Source organism: Mauremys reevesii, linkage group 9 (assembly GCF_016161935.1).
Source record: "Mauremys reevesii isolate NIE-2019 linkage group 9, ASM1616193v1, whole genome shotgun sequence".
Classification (NCBI taxonomy): Eukaryota; Metazoa; Chordata; order Testudines; family Geoemydidae; genus Mauremys; species Mauremys reevesii.
Window position 1 is genome coordinate 98281459 of NC_052631.1, and position 14351 is coordinate 98295809.

Genomic DNA, 14351 nt, shown 5'->3' on the forward strand with positions numbered 1-14351 from the left:
ACTCACCCATCCCCTCATCCATCCCCTCATCGCCACTGGCACCCACTGCCTCTCTGGGCTCCCCATCCCTCCCATCACTCCAGGACCCAGCTGCCTCCCCTCCCCATTGCCCCAAGCTCACTTCTGCTGCCTCAAACCCCATGCCCACCCTGCTTCTTGCCTCTTGACTATGGCGCCCTCCTGACCACAGCACCCTGGGTGGTTGCCCACATCACCCACCCATAAGGTCTGCTCTGTGTGACAGAATGTCCACCCCACACAGGCCTGAAGGGAATAAATTAGGCCAATTAACCCATAGGCTGCAACTGGAGTAAAGCCCGGGTGTACTAAGGCCTAATTGCTGATGACGGCCAGCTGGTAGAGGACCTCGGCCAGGTTTATAAAGATAGGAAGTTGGCTTCAAGAAGGAGCTGTGGGGGAAGTAGTCTGTAGTCACTCCCTTGGAGAAGGGAGGTGTATTTGAGGGCTACGGTGCCAACTAGCCTGTGGTAACTCCCTGGGAGGAGGGAGTTTGGGCTGGTAAGCCTAGAGCAGAGGGGAGCCAGAAGGTAGAGCTGGGAAGTAGGAAGGAGTCATGGGGAAGAGCAACATGGTCTGGGAGCGTGTAGGCCACCTTTGCTAGAGAATGGGTCCCTGAACTGGAACCCAAAGTAGAGGGTGGGCCCAGGTTCCCCTACCAGCCACTGGAGGAGTGACACAGTCAGGGCAGTGAAGGGAAGACTGCCATTTTTTGGGTAAGGAATGGTGTCCCTAGCCTCTGTTTGTCAGAGGATGGAGATGGATGGCAGGAGAGAGATCACTTGATCATTGCCTGTTAGGTTCACTCCCTCTGGGGCACCTGGCATTGGCCACTGTCTGTAGACAGATACTGGGCTAGATGGACCTTTGGTCTGACCCGGTACGGCCTTTCTTATGTTCTTATGTTCTTATTTTTATAGGGAGGGACTTTGATATCAGAAGGGATGGACTATAGTGACCTGATTGGAGGGCTGAGTCATGAAGGAGCACTCTGAGTCCAACAGAAAGGCAGACCATGGGGCGAGGAACTCACAGAAGTGAGCATCAGAGCTGGAACTAGCTAATTCCCAGAGCAATCAGTAGGAGGTGCTCCAGTGGTGAGTGGACCCGATGACACTTGCACAATTAGGTGACAATCCTGCTCACGTTGAAGTCAGTGGAAGTTTAATAACTGAATTCAATAAGACCAGGTCTTTAAAGAGAGACAGTACTTTGGAAATCTGGTCCCAACTGTTCAATAATCTGAGGGCCAAATCCTGGAGTCCTTGCTCAAGCAAAACTCTCCAGGCTTTTCGCTGGGATCCCCAAGAAGAGGGGTAGTCCCCACCACCTAGGTATGGAGAAGCTATCCACAAGCATCCCCCTTTTACTCCTGCTGTCTGGGGAGTGAAAGCATTGACGAGTGACCTCATGCTGTTGCAAACTCACTGGCCATACTCCTCTCCTTCCCCTCCACCCCACCCCATCACCTGATGTGGAGAGAGTTGTTATAGAGCAGAGACTCTTGGTATCAAGATCCTTGCCATGACCTTTCTGCAACTTGACCCATTTAGGGAGCAACCAAAGCTCATGAGTGCTAGCAGTTGGGGGAGTGGGATCAGCACTTATCGTGAATAACAAGCCCTCTATTCGTAGAGAGGAAAGTTGGTCTCATGCTTAATGCACTGGCCTGGGATGCAGGAAATCTGCATTCATTTCTTGGCTCTGCCACAGACTCCTTGTGTGACATGTAGATCCAAATGTCACTTCATTTCTCTGGGCCTCACTTCTCCAGCTGTAACAAGGAAATGGTATCCCTTCATTTGTCTGCCGTGTCTGTTTAGACTGGAAGCTCTTTAAGGCAGAGACTTATTCCTAGTCTGTGTTTGTACAGTGTCCAGCTGAACGAGGCTTTGGACTGAGTTGGACTCTTGCTGTAACAAAACCATGGTAATCCTGTGGGCTCCTAAACCATTAGCAATTAGTGGGATGGAGTGTTCGGATTTTGTGTGGTAGCTGAAAGTGGATCACACCATCGCAGAGAGCCAGGTCTGCAGTAGCTGTAATGTGGGATTAGCAGTTTGCAACATAAATCAAAGGGTTAGGTCTCTTGTTCAGGCAGCAATCAAACCATCATATCAAGTTGTTAAATGCAACAATCTTATCTGATGTGCACATGGTAATTAAAGAGCCAGATCCTGCGGGAGTTTGAGTGCTAGCTGTGAAGTGCTGAGTGCTGCTCCACTCGCATTGACTGCATTTGGAGTTGAGGATGCTCAGTGCCTTGCAGGGGTGCTCAGTACCTTGCAGAACTGAGCTCGCAGCTTCCTGCAACTATACACCCACTCTCCAGCATCCTGTCCTGTGTGGTTGGGGAGCTGTTTGCTGCAAATGCAAATGCTGGTAAGCACAAGTACCAGTGCCACCAATTCAGTTTGACCTTGGGCAGGTCACTGAACCTCTGTACCTAAATTTAGGATCAGTAAAATGGATGCCCTAATACTGCCTGAGCCTTATCTCATATGAATGTAATAGAATAGCAGAGGAAGGCTGGCCAGCCTTATGGTTAAGGCACTAGCTGTGGACTCGGGAGGTCTGCATTCAGTTCCTAGCTCCTCCACAGATTCCTGCATGACCTCAGGGAAGTCCCTTATCTCGGGGTTCCCCATTGGTAAAATGAGGATTATTATCCTTCTCTCTTTAGATTGTAAGATCTTCAGAGCCGGGACTTTCTCTTACTATACATACACATACAGCTCCTGGCAGAACAGTGCTCTGAACTTAGCTTGGGCCTCTCAGCACCACTATAATGCAAAGAACAGCAATCCTGGGCTCATTCACAAAAACCCTTGCTGCAGTGAACTGTTCCAGGTCAAGTTTCTTCTGCACACCTGGAATCCGATTTAAACATTACCTTTGCTTTTCTATATGACAAAAGTTCCCCATCCCAGTTAGCCAAACTACAGCCCCTTCTTCATTCAAAAGCCTCTTGAATCACCCCATCCTCTGCCAAGGCCAAAGGAAGCGAGCTTATAATTTAAAAGATGCAAACAAAGAGAGCCCCCTCCTTCCCAAGTTACCCTACCTCTGGGTTTCCCAGTGTATCTTGTCTTCGGGCTGTCTTTCTTTTGGACAAACAGCTCTTCGGGGATGGGACTATTACTATTCTTGCATATTATACATGGATAAGCCCACTGTATGGACCAAATCTTATTATTATTTATTATTATTATATGTATTGTGGTAGCAACAGAGAGCCTGACACATACCCCATTGAAGTCAGTGGAAAGATTCCCGTTGCCTTCAATGCGCTTTGGATTTGGCCCATTGGTCCCAACTGAGTTCAAGGCCCCATTTTGCTAGGCATTGTACACACACATTGAGAGTCGCTGGAGACTAGCATTTTGTTCCTGTTAACTAGGTTGACTAAGACCTTTGCAATTGCTAAACTAGACACTCAGCAAAGATTTGTGCTAGGACAAAAATGTTTGTGCCTATTCTAGACATGTGCTGAGAGACAGTTGCTGCCCCAAAGAGTTTACAATCTAAATAGATAATGCAGACAGAAAGTAGGTTCAGTGGGGCTATCTCCATTTTACAGATGGGGAACTGGGCTCACAGAGATTAAGTGACTTGGTCACACAGGGAATCTGTGGCAGAGCCTGGAATCAAACGCAGGTCCCTGAGTCCCAGCTCAGTGCCTTTACTACAAGGGCATCCTTGCTCTTTAAGCACATGTGATAGTAACCTCAATTTTCCTGACTTCTTCAAAGTTGCTTCTGAATTTAAGACTAGTTTTTAAAGGAACTGTTTAAATGAGAGAAAAAAGTTCTAAGTTAAGTCGTTACTTAATACTTTCCCCGAATCCTTCAATGTCAATAATGTGTGAAACCACAACGAAGCGTTTTATAAAGAACAGCAGCTGAGGTTTTGCACAGATATTCCTAAACCCTGGCTGTCACCTGCAGATGAAACTCATTCAAATCATCTTTTGGATAAGTACCAGCAGCTATTTCACCGAAATGAGCACAGCCTCTGAATAACACCGGAAACTCTTAAAGCCCTTGACATGCACCCTGCAGGGAGGAGATGGTACTTTCTAGAACTGAACTCAAAAGGCCCAGGATTTCAAAAGGTTTAGGGTGGCCTCCATTTTTGGTTGCCCAACATGAAACCCTTAAAGGGGTCTGATTTACAAAGGTGGGTACTCAGCACTTTCTGAAACCAGGCCCCTTTCTGGTGTTGCAAGTTGAATACCCAAAATCACTAGTAACATTTGAAAGTCTTGGCACAAAGTCACTTGAACAATGACTGTATGGGAGAATAGTACATCTGGGATTCTGGCAGCAATTATCAATGCCCCCCTTGAGATAGGGAAGGTTGACAATTTCTCTTAAAGAAGTCTGGGCTCTGCTCACTTGAAGTTGGCAGTCTGGCCAATCACCATCCTGTATCTCATCTACCTTTCTGATTAAGATTATTGAAAAGCTGGTGGCCAAGCAACTCTCTGAGTGTATGGCAGCCTGAGGTCTTGAACTGTTGTGGGGCTGAGTACCAACCCAGGCATGGCACTGAGACTGCTCTGGCTGGGTGAGTAGGTGATGCTAGCAGTAGATCTGCTGGCTGACTTTGACACCCTGGACCATGAGATGGTGGTGACTCTTTTGTGGACTTCAGTGGGGCTGGGCAAAGCTGCTCTTAGGAGGCTCCATCCTTTTCTGACTGAGCATTCTCAATAGGTGGTTTGCTCCTCCAAACCAAGGGAGCTCTCCTGGGAGTCTCCAAATGGCTCCATCTTGTCACTCCTCTTGATCAATGGGCGTCTATGGGGCTGCTGGGAAGGCTAGGGAGGAGAAGGAGGTTGCAGTGGTTTTAGTATGCTGTTAACACCCAGTCCTATAGTTTCATCCCCCAGGGCCCTGCCAGTGTTCAGTTGCCCAGCCTAATGTTTGATGAGATCAAGGCAGTGGAGGGTATGAGGAAGTACACCCTGTCCCCACAGGGCCCTCGAGGAGGCAGAAGCCCATGCTGCACGCCTCCCCACCATGCTTGGCGGCAGCAGTCATCTGGCAGTATGGAAGACTTGGTGGATGTAACAGAAGGGCCCTGTGGGTGGTTTAACTGTCTGAGGGGGAAGGGCAGTTGGGAGCACAGAAAGGCCCCAGTGGAGGATGTGAAGGGCGGGGGAGGGTTTAGTTGTGTAGGATACCCCATGGGAACTGAACTCTGTCAAGCTGAACCCCTCAATGCAGACCTGCAGGGCTTGGGATGGTTTCACGCCCAGATCCCTTTGAACAGAATCCCAGGGCCCAAGTCACAAACCCCCTCCTGAACCAAACCAGGCAGGGTTCTCTCACAGCCAGATCACCGCCTGCTGTGTGACAGGATGGGAAAATGTGATCCATCGCTTGGATGCCGAGTGACCTACTTAGGGTATTTCCACTGATCAGCAAATTGTCACAGCTATGGTTAGAGCATTCAGCTTTGTTTACTAAGAAAATATCCGGTAGCCTCCCCTGATGTTCTGGCAAATACTGTAGGGTTGCTGCAGCGCACCATTGAGTTTGCTGATGAAAGGTGTGATTTCGTGTTCTCACTAGTGGTTTGCGTCTGGCTAGCTGATATATACCACTTGCCCCCTGATGCTTTACAGGGTCCTGCACTTCATGAACATGCCACGGTGCAACGTGCTAATAGCAATACAGTGAAAGGGAGGATTTTATTTTGAGTCTCAAAGGCAGTTTGGTGTAATGCTGAAGGAGATACAAGGAGTAGAATCTTTAAGAGGATGTAGATTCAGGGGTATGGAGGACATTAATATTTTAGCTTCCCCATTTTTTTTTATAGCACCTCTCTCTTATTGCCACGTGAATCTGAAGGCCCTCGGTTTAACAATATATTTAGAAAACCAGGTATCAGCCCCAAGTTTCAAAATGGTCTTTGCAAACAGGGAACAAATATAGCCAGAAAACACAAAATGCCATCAGCATAAAGAGAAATGTTATGTTTGACTCTCCCTAGGTTTAACTATAGAAAGTTATATCTAGTCCACATTAGCACAGAAAGGACACGCAGGAGTGATTGTGAAAAGATCTGAAGCTCACAGTCCTGTGTTTGTTTTTTTTTAAAAAGTATCTTTATCATGGCCATGTACAAACCAAGAATTGCACTTGCAAATTGTCATTTGAACATGGAAATACAGAATTGGTGCATGTAGATATAAGAATGTGTAACAACCTTCAGCAAGTTTGAAACCTCTGCCTTCAGTACTGCAGCAGAGACCTCCACCACTTGACCTAAAGAAGTAACTCTGCTAGCTAGCAGCAGTAATAGATTTTTCTCCTCTAGGGAACACAGCACACGCTCTGCCAGTATGGTGCATATGCAGACCTATCTGCCGTACTATATTTTGGTCCCAGGGTTGGCTCCACATTTCAAAGCAGCCAGGCTGAGTTCTGGAGAAACACTCCATCAGTCATCAAATGGAGTTGCAGAGAGCAACTAAAAAGAACCGCAGGGTGATGTGCTGACACAGCAGCATCAGAATACTGTGCCCCAATCACTCTGAGGCTTTTTGCAACTACATTTCCCATAATCTTGTCTTCTTCCCTGCCCCTCTTCTCCTCTTCTGACTGCTGCGGGGAGGAAGATGTCTCTGTTCTTCTTTCCTTCCAACCTTTCTTACTCTGCACCTCATCTGTCTGGAGGGACAGCGACTGCAGTTTGTTTATTCAGTGCTGCTTCCAGGGGCTCAAGTCACAGGGAGCGAGAGGAAGGCCCCCAGATGGTGGCTTGTTCTCTAACCAAGGCCAGGCACAGAAAAGTAGCTCAGGCCATACACTTGGCTTTGATGAGAGCAGAACACGAGCCTCCAAATGCTCATTACATGGCTTTAGTGCTCCTGGCTGAGCTTCTTGATTATAAGACTAAACCCACCGTCTTTTCACCAGGAGGGCACCTTTGACTTTCACCAGCTCAAAAGTGATGCTGCATCCCACTGCATTTACTGAGACACAAATAGCATCAGAAACTGCTCACTGAGGCGGCTGTACCTACCACTCCCTGCTTCCTAAAAATAGACCCTGGAAAAGCTCCACGCTGTGGCATTAGCCTTGCCAAAGCCTTGCTGTCTGAGTCATAGGGGAAGAACCCGTCAGGCAGAGGCGCCCCACGAGCTCCCCAAGCAGCGCGTGGCCAGGCTTAGCACATGCCGAAAGCAGCTTTCACCAATAGTTTTCAGAGGCTTGTGCGCATCAAAGCTGAACTGAAATGCACAAGTGGGGCTCTGCCCTTTTATCTTGTGACAGAAAAGAGTAGGTGTGTGGAAGAGCGAAAGCTGCGGGAGGCCCCCAGCCCTTCTAAGTGCCAACACCATCTTCCTACAGTGCAACTCTGTAGGGTGGGTGGGGAGGGTCCCAGCATTACGCTGGCACTCCTACTCCTAGGCCTTTCCTGAAATAGATACGTGACAGTGTTCTTTATCTCTGCCGTGTTAACCAGCAAAACAAAAACACACGGCGCACTGACAGAAGACACAAGCTGAGTGAGCAATTGCAACAACCTATCAGAAACTAGGTCTGATAGTGGGTCACTCCAAAGATAGTGGGTCACTCACAATGTACTTAGAGCAGTTTTCTGTTGTGACCCCATCACCTGTACCTGGGATTGTCCACATGCTGGAAATAGCATTAAAAATGCAGGGGCTGCTTAACCCCTGCCTTGTGCTTTGTGCAGTGATTTACACCTGCTGCAAAGTGGGTGTCAAATGCTACCAGGTCAGAATTTTCCACTTGTTTTCATGGTGGGAGCATTTTACACCCACTTTGCACTGGGTTTTCACAAGGGTAAGTGATAACACAAGGTGCAGGACAGTGCAGGATCAGGCCCAAAGAATTTTGGAAAGGCTCCTTTGCTTACATGGTGGGTGAGACACAAAATCAATAAGGGCCCTGTGGCAGGTTGGGTCACAGAAACCTCATTGGGACTACCACCTGAAGTGCTGAGACTACCTCTGAGCCCACTTTCCCTGGCAGCTTGGGACTTCAATACCCTGTCTTGTTGAGTCAGACACGCTAGCCTGCTACAAACACAGACCCAGGTCTGAACCACGTCCCCCACAAGCTGCAGACTTAACTGAAAACAGGTTAAGCAGTGCTCCTGTCTCCAGCACCCAGATACCCAGTTCCCAATGGGGTCCAAACCCCAAATAAATCCATTTTACTCTGTATAAAGCTTAGACAGGGTAAACATTTTTGCCCTCTATAACACTGATAGAAAGATATGCACAGCTGTTTGCGCCCCAAGGTATTAATTACTTGCTCTGGGTTAATTAATAAGCAAAAAGTGATTTTATTAACTATAACAAGTAGGATGTAAGTGGTTCCAAGTAGTGACAGACAGAACAAAGTAAGTTGCCAAGCAAAATAAAACAAAAACACGCAAGTCTAAGCCTAATACAGTAGGAAACTAAATGCAGGTAAATTTCACCCTCAGAGATGTTCCAATAAGCTTCTTTCAGAGACTAGACTCCTTCCTAGTCTGGGTCCAGCAATCACTCCCACCCGCATAGGTACTGTCCTTTGTTCCAGTTTCTTTCAGGCATCTCTTTGGGCTGGAAAGGCTTTCTCCTGAACCAGATGAAGACAAAATGAAGGGGTTTCCAGGACCTTTTACATTCTCTCTCTTGTGGGTGGAAACCCCTTTGTTCTCCTGTGCAAAATCACAGTAACAAGATGGAGTCTGTAGCCACCTGGGCAAGTCCCATGTCTATGAATGATTCAGTTTTTTGCAGGCCAACGCCATTGTTTACATGTTAGTTTGAATGTTCCCAGGAAAGCTCAGATGTGGATTGGCATCTCCCAAAGTCCCAATTACTTGAATAACCCCTTCACACTATGTTGACCAAATCTGCCTTATGTGCTTCCTATAGCAAATAATACAAGCATAGAGCCAACGCTCATAACTTCAGATATAAAAATGATACATACATACAAATAGGATGAAGCTATTCAGTAGCTCATAACCTTTGAAGAGATATGTTACATGGCATATGTAGCATAAAACATATTCCAGTTGTCATATTTACATTCATAAGCATATTTCCATAAAACAGTATGGGGTGCAATGTCACACCCTCCTCCTGAACTTAAGGCCAGAGACTTGGACACTGTCCATGGTGGAGGCAGTACAAGTAAAATCCCTGTTTGTCTCTGGTCACACCCCCTTCCAGTACCTTTAAACCTTACGATGTCATTCCTAGGTGTTTTAGCAAAGTTCTGGGTTCCTGGTCCCTGGGTGCCTGAAAACATGTTGGGGTATAGTATCATTAACAGAATTCAGATAGCAACATTGGTTAAAGTGTAGGTGTCTTGGCGTTTAGCCACCAATGCCATGAGGCAGCGTGCCTCAGTTTCCCCTTCTGCACAGCAGCGTAGGCCTGTTATGCTTTTGCTTCTGTGCCAAGCTTCCATCCCATTTACAGGTATAAGCTGAAAAGCAACATGATTGTGGGACTGTTTTGTCACCATCCCTAGCATGTACAAAAGTTTTTTCCACAAATCAGGTATGTCACACATCTTTAAAGGGTTTACCGTTAGTATTAACTCCTTTGTCTTGACCCATAGATGAAGTAGCAAAAGACACAAGATTAACAGCAAATCTATGGTGGACAGGCTTTGTTCACACAGTTTAGCTTATTTAGGCCACATCTTGCAAGGTGCTGAGCATCCCCTAACTTCTACTGCCTTCAGATGTCAAGACCAAAACCAGGAACACTCAGTGTGAGTGCAACTCCTGCAGATTAGATGGGAATTTGTACAGACGTCTGTACTGGGACCAGTCCTATTCAACAGATTCATAAACGATCTGGAAAAAGGGTAAACAGTGAGGTGGCAAAATTTTCAGATGATACAAAACTACTCAAGATAGTTGAGTCCCAGGCAGATTGCGAAGAGCTACAAAAGGATCTCTCAAAACTGGGTGACTCGGCAACAAAATGGCAGATGAAAATCAATGTTGATAAATGCAAAGTAGTGTACATTGGAAAACATAATCCCAACTATACATATAAAATGATGGGGTCTAAATTAGCTGTTACCACTCAAGAAAGAGATCTTGGAGTCATTGTGGATAGTTCTCTGAAAACATCCACTCAATGTGCAGCGGCAGTCAAAACAGCAAACAGAATTTTGGGAATCATTAAGAAAGGGATAGATAATAAAACAGAAAATATCATATTGCCTCTATATAAATCCATGGTATGCCCACATCTTGAATACTGCGTGCAGATATGGTCGCCCCATCTCAAAAAAGATACATTGAAATTGGAAGAGGTTCAGAAAAGGGCAACAAAAATGATTAGGGGTATGGAACAGCTTCCGTATGAGGAGAGATTAATAAGACTGGGACTTTTCAGCTTGGAAAAGAGATGACAAAGGGCAGGGATATGATAGAAGTCTATAAAATCATGACTGGTGTAGAGAAAGTAAATAAGGAACTGTTATTTACTCCTCATAACACAAGAGCTAGGGGTCACCAAATGAAATTAATAGGCAGCAGGTTTAAAACAAACAAAAGGAAGTATTTTTCACACAATGCACAGTCAACCTGTGAAATTCCTTGCCAGAGGATGTTGTGAAGGCCAAGAATATAACAGGGTTCAAAAAGGAATAATATAAGTTCATGGAGGATAGGTCCATCAATGGCTATTAGCAAGGATGGGCAGGGATGGTGTCCCTAGCCTCTGTTTGCCAGAAGCTGGGACTGGGCGACAGGGGATGGATCACTTGATAATTACCTCTTCTGTTCATTCCCTCTGAAGCACTTGGCATTGGTCACTGTCAGTAGACAGGATACTGAGCTAGATGGACTTTTGGTCTGACCCAGTACGGCCAATCTTAAGTTCTTAAATATGACATGTTGAGTACTCCCCATTAAGATCAACATGTGCTTAAATGCTTTGCTGGAATAGGACCAGCTGCAGGATCGGGCTCTTAGGCCTCAGCGTTCGATCCATTTCCTGGCTTCCCCAACTAGGTTACTAAATGCTAGCTTTGCTCTGGAAACCATTGCAGAAATATTAATAATTAATTTTCTTCTTCTTAACATGAGGACAGACCCCAGGGTGGGTCAGCGAGGGCATGAGATTAAAGCATGAGATTCTGCTGCTTGAGCTCAAATACTTACCTGTGTTAGCCAAGGCCATAGTATGACTAACTGGGGACAAAGCCACGCTGGGTGGGTGTGGGTTACATAAGCAGCTGGCACATGTTAAGGAGGAAGGCTGACCTTGGGGTTAAGACATGATACTAGCACTCAGGAGTTTTAGGGTCAGTCCCCTGCACTGGCACAGACTCCTTGTGTTCTCCTCCAGCTGTAATATGGGGATAATATTTCCTTTGTGTAGCTCATCAATTTAGAGTGTAAACGCTTCACAGCAGGGACTGTCCCTTACTGTGTGCAAGTATCTCACCTAATATAACAGGTGAGGTAGGTGCTGCTGTAATATAAAATAATAGTAAGGGAGGAAGGATGGTGCAGTGCTTAAGATGGCAGCCTTGGACTCAGCAGACCTGCATTTAATTCCCTGCTCCACTGTAGACATAGAGCTATACAGTAAGCAAGTCACACAGGCCCAGATCCTCATGGTATTTAGGTGCCATAGATTTCAGTGGAAGTGAGGCACCTAAATACCTTTTGAGGATCTGAGTATTAGTCTCTCATTGCCTCTGTTCTCCATCTGTACAATGGGGCTGATGACACTTCCCTGCCTTACAGGGGGTTGTGAGGATGAATACATTAAAGATGCGGAGGTTCTCAGATACTAGGGGGATGGGAGCCAGGTAAGCAAATACAACAGATAGAGTAATAAGAACTGGGAAGGGCAATAAAAAGGTCTGTGCAGTGATTGGTTTGCCAATGGAGAGGCTGCCACAGAGGGCAGGACCGCACCCCTGAACAGGACCAGCACTCAGTCTGAGACAGCTGGTTAACTGTGGAGTCAGGAATGGGAGAGGAACTGCACAGAGCAAGGACCCACAGGAATCTGAGTCTGTGCAACGGGCCGCTCCTAGAAAGCTGTTTCCATCTGAAGGCTATTCTGGCATCTCTGTGATATGTGTTGGCAGTTTCACTCCACCTTCTAGTGGACAGATTTCCATATAATGAAAATTACCCCCACCATTAGCCACACTTCAGCAGAGTGGCTAACGACCAGAGGGGCCCTTCATGCCAGAACATCCCTCGGACGTTGGATGGCTCATCCAGGTCAGGGTCCAGGTGTGCCAGCCTGCTGAGGAGGGGATGCTGTTTTGTGAAGAAAGAACTCCACCCAATGATCACTTCAGCACCTTTTCACTTATTCTTACTAATATTTAAAATTTGCATGATGGTAGCATCTAGAGGCCCCAGCAGAGATCGGGACCCCCTTCCAGGCACTGGGAGTTCACACAAAAGAGACAGTCTCTGCTTACAATCTAAACAGACAAGGTAAAGAAAGCATGGTAGTGCTATTGTCCCCGTCGTATTGATGGGGAGCTGAGGCACAGAGATTGTGTTTTCCAGAGGAGTCTGTAGCTGAGTCAGGAACAGGTCTCCTGTGTCCCCATCACACACTTAAGGGAATGTCTACTACACTATGATAAAAAACCTGCTGCACCGAGCCTCAGAGCCTGGGTCAGCTGGCTCAGGCTTGCAGGGCTTAGGCTGTGGGGCTATAAAACTGTAGTGTAGCTGTTCAGGCTCAAGCTGGAACCCGGGCTCTGGGTCTGTGGGGTCTCAGATCCCAGCCCGAGCCCCAATGTCAACACTGCAGTTTTATAGCCCTGCAACCTGAGCCCCATGCACCCAAGTCAGCTGACCTAGGCCAGCCATGGCCAGACTGTAGGTCTTTGATTGCAGTGTAGCCATGCCCTTAGTCGCAAGGCCACCATTCATCCACTTTCCCAAGCATTTTAATCATTTCAAAACTTCTTGTGAAGGGATTGGGTGACTTTGGATTGAGGGGCACTCAGACAAACGGTGGTGCATGGGCAGCCTTTCTTCCTGGATCTTGGTCCCTGCTCAGGTTCATGTACAATAATACTTCCATGAACATGAGATATTCCTGAGTTAAAAAATGGAGCTCAGCCCACTAGAAAAGGCGGACAATCAAGAGTCAGTGCAACTCAGCCCGTCAGGCTGAATCTTATAGACCCTGGTCATAAAGATGATGGAAAACCTTCATGCCCAAATTAGCTTCTTCATAAAAGCCTGACCACCTGTCTGGGACTTAACATGAGGATTAGTATGGGGGCAGATGGGATCATTGCACTAAAATGGCAATTTGCATGCTGCTGAAATCTCCAGAGAGTGCTCCATTTAGTACCTCAAGCCAAACAGAGAACACAACCCAAGCATGATCAGAGCCAACGCTAATGCTCCGGTATCACAGAACCACTTGCAAGACAAGGCTGGGGCACAACAAATAAGACTGGTACCGTAATAACAGCCCACAACACTGCAGTGTTAGTATTGTAAGCTGTAGCGTTTGTGGCCACTAGTGTAAGGGTTTCTTTATAAGGAGCTGAAGCTCTGAACGCCGCTGACATTACTATTGCCAGAACATAATGCCTGCATGCTGTTTGCCACAGGCTCTCCTGCAATTCCAACCATCATCCCCTCCCACCACCAGCCTTTGAGATGGTAGCCGTCTCAGCCAAAGCCAGGCACTAGCCTGAGATTGCAATAACCCTTCATTATCCTTTGCCTTCAGAAAGTGATTCTGCTAGCAGAGAGCCCTTATAAAGATGCTTCACTGTAAATGTTAAATTGCTAGCAGCATGTCAGATGCCAGCTCAGCTCTGCCACCTACTGATTCATCATGCACCCATCCATCCATCTCACACTTAGTCACACACTGCTTGGTAAGGAAAGTGGCTGGTGAAAAGAAATTAACAGTGCAGCAAATGTGATGCACCAAGTGATGCTGGGGAAAACTCTAAAGTGGGACACACAAGTAAATTCATTTTCCAAAGGCTGTCTAACAATGACACTTGGAAGTACACAAGAAAAAGAGTGTTGGCCTCAGGCTAGTTTTAAAACTGCAAAGCAAGGGGCTCTGTTAAGAAGAGAATAAAATAAAGCTGCATTAGCATTCATGCTGCTGCAGGCAAAATCACTTTCTACCACTCAGTCCAGAGGTTAAGTGACGCTTCAAGCACATCTCAAAGTCTGGGCCTGCTCCTGCCCTCACTGACGTCCATGAGAGTTTCTGGTGCTCTGCACTTACGAGGATTTGCCCTTTGGAGTTGGCCCAGTCCTGAGAGGCTAAATATAGTGGGAGTTGAGGATTGCTCAGCATACCACAATGCACGTGT

The 14351-nt window shown here is 46.7% G+C and overlaps 1 long non-coding RNA gene across 1 annotated transcript in view; it reads left to right on the top strand.

The window, feature by feature from the left end:
- LOC120371367 overlaps positions 1–14351 on the top strand; it is a 98090-nt gene that overhangs the window by 20500 nt on the left and 63239 nt on the right. Inside the window, exon 2 of the long non-coding RNA XR_005584306.1 lies at positions 939–1115. This is a non-coding gene — a long non-coding RNA (uncharacterized LOC120371367). The remainder of the gene's footprint in view (positions 1–938; positions 1116–14351) is intronic.